Genomic DNA, 9,094 nt, shown 5'->3' with positions numbered 1-9,094 from the left:
CCTTATAATCCCTTTCACTATTTGAATAGATATTTTTAGAAAAGACATCCAGATAGCTGAGAGACACATGAAAAGATGCTCCACACCATTCATCATCAGGGAAACACAAATCAAAACCCCAGTGACATACCATCCCAGGATAATGGTATCTCACTGTCAGAATGGCTAAAATGAACAACACAGGAGCCAACAGGTGTTAACAAGGATACAGAGAAAGGGGAACCCTTTTATCCTGTTGGTGGAAAGGCAAACTGATGCAGCCACTCTGGAAAACAGTATGGAGGTTCCTCAAAAAGTCAAAAGTAGAAACATCCTAAGATCCAGTAATTGCACTACTAGGTATTTACCCAAAGGATACAAAAATACTGATTTGAAGGGGCACAGGCGCTTTCTGCCCCTGGACGCCGCCGAGCAAGCATCGGTAAAGTCCCCCCTCCCCCCGCCCTCATGTCTAAGTCAGAGTCTCCCAAAGAGCCCGCGGAGCTCTTCATCGGAGGTTCGAGCTTCGAAACAAATGAGAGTCTGAGGAGCCATTTGGAGCACTGGGGGCCGCTTGCGGACTGTGTGGTCAGGAGAGAGCCCAACGCCAAGCGCTCCGGAGGCCTTGGGTTCGTCGTAGCCACCTGGAGGAGGCGGCCGCGCCACGAACGCTGGGCCGCACAGGTGCACGGGGGAGCCTGGAACCAGAGGGCTGTCTCCCGAGAAGATTCTCAAAGGCCGGGTGCCCGCTGACCTGTGAACAAGGTTTTTGTCGGTGGCATTAAAGAAGACCCTGAAGAACATCATCCAAGAGATTGTTGGGAACAGTATGGGGAAGTGGAGGTGATGGAGACCGTGACTGACGAGGCCGTGGCGAAGAGAGAGGTTTTGCTTTTGTGACCTTTGACGACCACGACTCTGTAGACAAGATTGTCATTCAGAAATGCCATCCTGTGAACGGCCACAACTGTCAAGTAAGGAAAGCCCTATGGAAGCAAGAGATGGCTAGAGCTCCGTCCAGCCAAAGAGGCCGAAGCGGTTCTGGAAACTTTGGTGGTCGTCGTGTTGGTGGGAATGACAACTCTGGTCGTGGAGGGAACCTCAGTGGTCGAGGTGGCTTCGGTGGCAGTCGAGGTGGTGGTGGATACGGTGGCAGTGGGGATGGCCGTCACGGATTTGGTAATGACGGAAGCAACTTTGGAGGTGGCAGAAGCTATAACGATTTTGGCAATTACAACAATCAATCCTCAAATTTTGGACCCATGAAAGGAGGAAATTTTGGAGGCGGAAGCTCTGGTCCCTATGGTTGTGGAGGCCAATACTTTCCCAAACCACAAAACCAAGGTGGCTGTAGCGGTTCCAGCAGCAGCAGCAGCAGCAATGGCAGTGGCAGAAGGTTTTAATTACTTCCAGGAAACAAAGCTTAGCAGGAGAGGAGAGCCAGAGAAGGGACAGGGAAGCTACAGGTTACAACAGATCTGTGAACTCAGCCAGGCACAGTGGTGGCAGGGTCTAGCTGCTACAAAGAAGACATGTTTTAGACAATATTCATGTGTATGGGCGAAAAAACTCGAGGACTGTATTTGTGACTAATTGTATAACAGGTTATTTTAGTTTGTGTTCTGTGGAAAGTGTGAAGCATTCCAACAAAGGGGTTTTTTTTTTTTCTTTTTGAATGGTAGTACTAACTTTTTTTCTCTTTATTATTTTTTTTATTTTATTTTTAATTGGTGTTCAATTTGCCAACATATAGAATAACACCCAGTGCTCATCCCATCAAGTGCCCCCCTCAGTGCCCATCACCCAGTCACCCCCACCCCCCGCCCTCTTCCCCTTCCACCACTCCTAGTTCGTTTCCCAGAGTTAGGAGTCTCTCATGTTCTGTCTCACTCCCTGATATCTCCCACTCATTTTTCTTCTTTCCCCTTTATTCCCTTTCACTATTATTTATATTCCCCAAATGAATGAGACCATATAATGTTTGTCCTTCTCCGATTGACCTACTTCACTCAGCATAATACCCTCCAGTTCCATCCACGTTGAAGCAAATGGTGGGTATTTGTCATTTCTAATGGCTGAGGAATATTCCATTGTCTACATAAACCACATCTTTATCCATTCATCTTTCGATGGACACCGAGGCTCCTTCCACAGTTTGGCTATTGTGGACATTGCTGCTATACATCGGGGTGCAGGTGTCCCGGTGTTTCATTGCATCTGAATCTTTGGGGTAAATCCCCAGCAGTGCAATTGCTGGGTTGTAGGGCAGGTCTATTTTTAACTCTTTGAGGAACCTCTTCACAGTTTTCCAGAGTGGCTGCACCAGTTCACGTTCCCACCAACAGTATAAGAGGGTTCCCCTTTCTCCACATCCTCTCCAACATTTGTGGTTTCCTGCCTTGTTAATTTTCCCCATTCTCACTGGTGTGAGGTGGGATCTCATTGTGGTTTTGATTTGTATTTCCCTGATGGCAAGTGATGCAGAGCATTTTCTCATGTGCGTGTTGGCCATGTCTATGTCTTCCTCTGTGAGATTTCTGTTCATGTCTTTTGCCCATTTCATGATTGGATTGTTTGTTTCTTTGGTGTTGAGTTTAATAAGTTTTTTATAGATCTGGGAAACTAGCCCTTTATCTGATACGTCATTTGCAAATATCTTCTCCCGTTCTGTAGATTGTCTTTTAGTTTTGTTGACTGTATCCTTTGCTGTGCAAAAGCTTCTTATCTTGATGAAGTCCCAATAGTTCATTTTTGCTTTTGTTTCTCTTGACTTCGTGGATGTATCTTGCAAGAAGTTACTGTGGCCGAGTTCAAAAAGGGTGTTGCCTGTGTTCTCCTCTAGGATTTTGATGGAATCTTGTCTCACATTTAGATCTTTCATCCAACAAAGGGTTTTAATGTAGATTTTTTTTTGCACCCATGCTGTTGATTGCTAAATGTAATAGTCTGATCATGACACTGAATAAATGTGTCTTTAAAAAAAAATGAAGGGGCACAGGCATTCTGATGTTTATAGCAGCATTATGAACAATAGCCAAATTATGGAAAAAGCCCATAAACTGATGTCCATCTACTGATGAATGGATAAAGAAGATGTGGTATATATGTAATGGAATATTACCCCACCTTAAAAAAGAGTGAACTCTTGCCATTTGCAATGATGTGGATGGAACTAGAGTTTATTATGTTAAGGGAAATAAGTCAGTCAGAGAAAGATGATAAATATCATATGATTTCGCTCATATGTGGAATTTCAGAAACAAAACAGATGAACATATGGGAAGGGAAAAAAGAGAGAGGAAAGCAAACCATAAGAGATGCTTAACTACAGTGAACTTACTGAGGGTTGATGAAGGGAGGTGGATGGGGGATGGGCTAAATGTGTGATGGAGGGCACTTGTTATGATGAGAACTAGGTGTTATACATAAGTGATGAATCACTAAATTTTACTTCTGGAACTAATATTACATTATGCTAACTAACTAGAATTTAAATAAAAACTTGAAACAAAAAAAAAAGCAAATAAACAAAAATCCACTTAAATCTTTGACGATGTTTTCTGAAGGCCCCTGATCCTAATGTGGTCACATTCATGAATAAAGTTTGCCCATTGATGAGTTAGTTTATAACTGAAACTACATAGGGAGAACTTTTGGAGATCTTGTTTTCATATCAGATTCATAACAATTTCAATAAAAATGATTTTGGGCCTTTGAAACTTGAAAACAATTTTGAGAATGCTTGTGCAGATTTAATAATAGTATGGAAAACACCAATGTTATAAGATCATGTGCAAAATCAGCATCTCAACAATGTAAAATAAATGTACAGAGAAAAAGAAAAAATTAAAACAGAGGAATACACATTTTTTATATGTGGACATGGATCCTTCTCCAAAATTGACTAGGCCACAAAAGAAAACCTCAAGATCCAAAAAAAGTCAAAGTGAACTAAGAAATCAAAAAGGAAAGCAAAAAATACACGGAGACAAATGATAATAAAAACACAACAGCCCAAAATCTTTCTGATGGGTCAAAGACAGTTCTAAGAGGGACATTTTTAGCAATACAGACTACCTCAAGAAACAAACAAAAATGTCAAATAAACAACTTAACTTTACAACTAAATGAGCTAGAAAAAGAAATAAATCCCAAATCCTGTAAAGGGAAAGAAATAATAAAAATTTGAGTAGAAATAAATAGAGACAAATACACACAATAGAAGAGATCAATGAAACCAGTAGCTGATTCTTTGAAAATAACCAAATTGATAAACCTTTAGCCATACTCATAAAGAAAAAAAGAGACAGGACTCAAGGAAAATCAGTACGGAAGGAGGAGAAAAAACAACTAACACCACAGAAAGTATGAAGAGTCACAAGAGAATATTATGAAAAACTATGCCAATAAATTGAGCAATCTAGAAGAAATGGATAAATTCCTAGAAACACAGAACTTTCCAAAATGAATTAGGAAGAACCAGAAAATTTGAACAATTACTAACAATGAAATTGAATTACTAATCAAAAACCTTCCAACAAACAAAAGTGCAGGACCAGAGGGCTTTAAGTGAATTCTAGTAAACATTTTAAAGAGTCAATGCAGGGGGAAAAGGAGGCTGGAAAGATTGCAGAGAGGAGGACCCTGGGCTCACTTCATCTCGAGGATAAAACTAGATAACACCCACATCAGAAAATGACCTGAATATGGCAGAATAAACTCCACAACTAACTATAGAAAAGGTCACATTGAAGAGGATAGAAAGGGTAGAGAAGCAGTGAGAAGCTAAATGGACCACAGGAGGGACTCACAGACACAAAGAGAGAAAAACAGATTGTCATACCAGGGAGTCTGTATGGGGAAGACAAATCCCCATAACATTTGCCTTTGAAAACTAAAGAGGCAGAGTTTCAAGTTTCCTGAGTTCTTACAACCAGCAGGACTTCTATCAGTGGGTTCAGTTTTGGGAGAGCCTGAGGGCAATAGGAAACTGAGTCTCCACCTGCACTCCCCTCTGCCTCACCCTTAAAAAGATAGCACAGCAAACAGCTTGTGGAGATATAGCTTAGAAGTAACAGTTTGAAAAATGCTTGGAGCATGCAGGAGGGAGAGTTATTTTTTTTTAATTTATTTTTTATTGGTGTTCAATTTAGTAACATACAGAATAACCCCCAGTGCCTGTCACCCATTCACTCCCACCCCCCGCCCTCCTCCCCTTCTACCACCCCTAGTTCGTTTCCCAGAATTAGCAGTCTTTACGTTCTGTCTCCCTTTCTGATATTTCCCACACATTTCTTCTCCCTTCCCTTATATTCCTTTCACTATTATTTATATTCCCCAAATGAATGAGAACATATAATGTTTGTCCTTCTCCGACTGACTTACTTCACTCAGCATAATACCGCAGGAGGGAGAGTTATTTACCAACTTCAAAGTGTGTCTGGAATAGACAGAGATCCCTGGGAGACTCCTCTAGGAACAAAGAAGATGGCATTTCTCTACCCCTCCCCTCACTTTAAACACAGTACCACCTACAGGAACCAACATGGCAATGACATTTACTACCTAACTCCAAGCCCAGCCCTTCTTCCCAGACTTAAGCGGATTTGCCCTTTCCAGGCACAATTACCTAGGTCTAGCACTATGGGTTCCATCCCCCTAGAAGATGGGGCAAACTCTGCCAACACCACATATCCTGATCCATTTGCTTTGTGAGGCCTTGGTCCCAGTGTTGGTGATGGTGGAACCCCTCTGATGGAGGACAAGCATGCACCTTGTTGAAACTATGTGCCCCAATCGTGCACACTTTGCAGACCCTAAGCTAACCCTTCCCATGTTCACAACTAGATATCATTCACATTGGAGTAAAAAACCAGAGAGCAATCCAAAGAGTGGCAGAAAAAACTCCACAACTAAATGTAGAGAAGAGGCCACATCAGACAGATTGGGAAGGGCAGAAATGGTGGTCTGGAGCTGCCCACAGGAGGGAGGGAGCTGCAGTCACAGAGAGGGGGAAATTCCCAAATGGAATAGGAAAAGGAAAAATAATTTTTTTTATGAAGATAGGTTAAGGGAACAGAGCATTATCATCAAACTAAATAACATTTGCATTACAGGGATCCTAGAAAAGCAAAGAGGAAGAAAACATATTTAAAATTTAATAGCTGAAAAAAAAAATAAAATAAAATTTAATAGCTGAAAACTGTCATAACTAGGAGTAGGAAAAAGACATTTAGATCCGGAGAGCCTCCAACAAAATCAATCCACATCAGGGAGCCCACATGGGGAAATGGATTCCCATAGTATCTGGCCTTGAAAACCAGAGGGATTGAATTCTGTGAGTTTGTATACCAGCAGTCCCAGGAGCCTAGAGTTGTAAAAGTCATAGGAGTCGGCAGACTCAGCACTGGGCAAGCTAGGAGGGTAGAGGGGCCACTGACAGGCAGGTTGCAATCTTAAAAGAGAAAACAGCCTGAGGAGAGACAATATAAAAGTAACAGCTTGCATCAGGCTCCCTGTATGGAGCCTGCTTCTCCCTCTACTACCTGTGTCTTTGCCTCTCTCTCTCTCTCATGAATAAATAAATAAAATCTTAAAAAAAAAGTAACAGCTTGCATAAAAACAGGGTAGTCTGTTTATACTGATTCTGGAGCATGTTGGGGGACTTCTCTGAGAACAAAGGAAAGAACAGTTCCCAGTTTTGTTCCTCAACATAAACACAGAGCCACTTGCAAGAGGCAGCACCGTGTAGACACTTGCTACTCAGCCTGCTACTAGTGTGCTATGCACTTGAGTTCTCTTGAAGACTTGCCTGCTGGCATTGGCCTTGGGCTCAGCACAAATTTTGTTAAGTCTTTGCATTCCCCACTCAGCTGCTGCTTCCATACACCATGCCTCTAGCAGCTATTTCATTTAAGGGGGATCTGGTCTAGGGCTTGTGGCTCAGTACAAATTACCCTAACACCACTTATACCCAGACCAGCAGCCACATGCACAGACATCCCACACCCCAGGCACCATATTCTACACACAGCTGCTGAACACACAGATGCCCTGTCCTATGAATTGACACCACACATCCCTGGCCACTCCTCTGCTGTGTGCCATACTTCCAGATAAGGCTGAAATTCCAGGAATTAGCCTAGGACTAGCTGTTCACTTAGCAAATTTTGCTAACTCTGCTGCCCCAATCCCAACTACTCCCATTACTCTGAATGTGCCACCCTGCTTTGGTCTCACTAACATCACAAAGAGCAACACAAACACCCCACAACAGGCAGAGTCAGTGCAGACATCTGGACCGAAAGGAAAAGCAACTCAGACATAATAACAGGATACAAGCAACACACAGGAGATGTCCCTGAAGTGCCAGTTTTTGGTGAACAGCAGAAGATCTAAGTTGAAGAGAAATAAATAGTATGCCTGACAGAATTTAAAGTAATGGTCATAAAGATACTCACTAGCCTTCAGAAAAGTGTAGAGGACATCACTTAATTCTGAAAAAAAAAAGAATTTAAAAAATACCTCATGAGAGATGAAGAACTCGATAAATGAAATTTAAAATGCAATAGATAAAATGAAAACTAGTCTACAGAAAGCAGAGGAGTCTATCAGTGACCTGGAAGATAGAGTATTGGAAGTAAGTCAAGCTGAATAGGTAAGAGACAATAGATACTATATAATGAGAATAGACTTAGAGAACTCAATGACTCCATCACACATAATGGCAATTCCATTTTAGGAATTTCAGAAGGAGAGCAAAGAATATGTTTGAAAAAATAAAGCTGAAAATTTCCCAAATGTGGGGAGGAAAACAGAGATCCATTTTCCAGAGGCACAGAGATCCCCTAACAAACTCAACCCAAGGAGGCCCACAATACGACACATAGTAATTAAAATAGCAAAAAAAAGTCCTTTTGGGATAAAGAAAGAATTGTAAAAGTTGCAAGAGGAAAGAGGACAGTTATACAAAAAGGAAACTCCTTTAAGGGTATGAGAGTGTTTTTCAGCAGAAACTTCCCAGGCCGCAAGGAAATCATATGATGTATTCAAAAGGAAAGGGAAAAATCTGCAGCCAAGAATACGTTTTGCAGCAAAGCTATCATTCAGAATAGAAGGAGAGATAAGGAGTTTCAAACACAAATAAGAGTTAAAAGAATTTAGGATCACTAAACCAGCCCTCCAAGAAATGTTAAGTGTGACTCTATGAGAAGAAAACAGAATCTATAAGTAAGACAAATAGCACAAACCCCTCCCCCCCCAAAATAAATACATCTGTAAAATCCAGTCAAAAGTAGCACAAAATAAAAGGATGTTAAAGTTGATACCAAATATCTTAGAAGTGGAGGAAGGAGGAGGAAAGAATGAGCTCAAAATTAAACAACCATCAACTTAACATAGTCTGCTATATGCAGAAGATGTTATATATGAACCTAATGGTGGTAACAAATCAAAAACCAGTAATAAATATACAAACAACAAAGATAAGGAATGTAAGTATATCACTAAAGAAAACCAGGAAATTATGAAAGAGAGAGATAAGAAAGAATCAGAGAAACACTACAAAAACAACAAAAAAATAGTAACAAGATGGCAATAAATACATATCTATATTTACCAATAATTACTTTGAATGTAAGTGGACTAAATGCTCCAATCAAAATAGTGACAGGGTGGATAAAAAAAAAGAAAAGCCATCTGTATGCTGCCTACAAGATATTCATTTCAGACCTACAGACACCTGCAGATTGAAAGTGAGGAGACAGAGAAGTATTTATCATGCAAATGATGTCAAAAGAAAGCAGGAGTAGGAATACTTATATCAATCAAAATAGATGTTAAAACAAATTCTGTAAAAGAGGACAAAGAACACTATAAATTAATAAATGGGACAATCCAATAAAAAATATAACAATTATAAATATATATGCACCCAACATAGAAGTACTCAACTACATAAAACATTTAACAACAAACATAAAGGTGCAGCAAACCTCTCTAAGAGGGAAATTTAGAGCAATACAGGCCTACCTCAAGAAGTAAGAAAAATGTCAAATAAGCAACCTAACCTTTCAACTAAAGAAGCTAGGAAAAGAACAACAAACTAAACCTAAAA

General features: G+C 40.6%; 1 pseudogene; it reads left to right on the top strand.

Annotated features, from left to right (window-relative positions):
* The first annotated feature begins 447 nt into the window (after positions 1-447).
* Positions 448-1,578, top strand: LOC144295522 (heterogeneous nuclear ribonucleoprotein A1-like; annotated as a pseudogene).
* Positions 1,579-9,094: the final 7,516 nt, after the last annotated feature.

This window comes from Canis aureus, chromosome 23 (assembly GCF_053574225.1).
Source record: "Canis aureus isolate CA01 chromosome 23, VMU_Caureus_v.1.0, whole genome shotgun sequence".
Taxonomy (NCBI): domain Eukaryota; kingdom Metazoa; phylum Chordata; class Mammalia; order Carnivora; family Canidae; genus Canis; species Canis aureus.
This window is presented reverse-complemented; position numbering and strand designations above follow the sequence as displayed.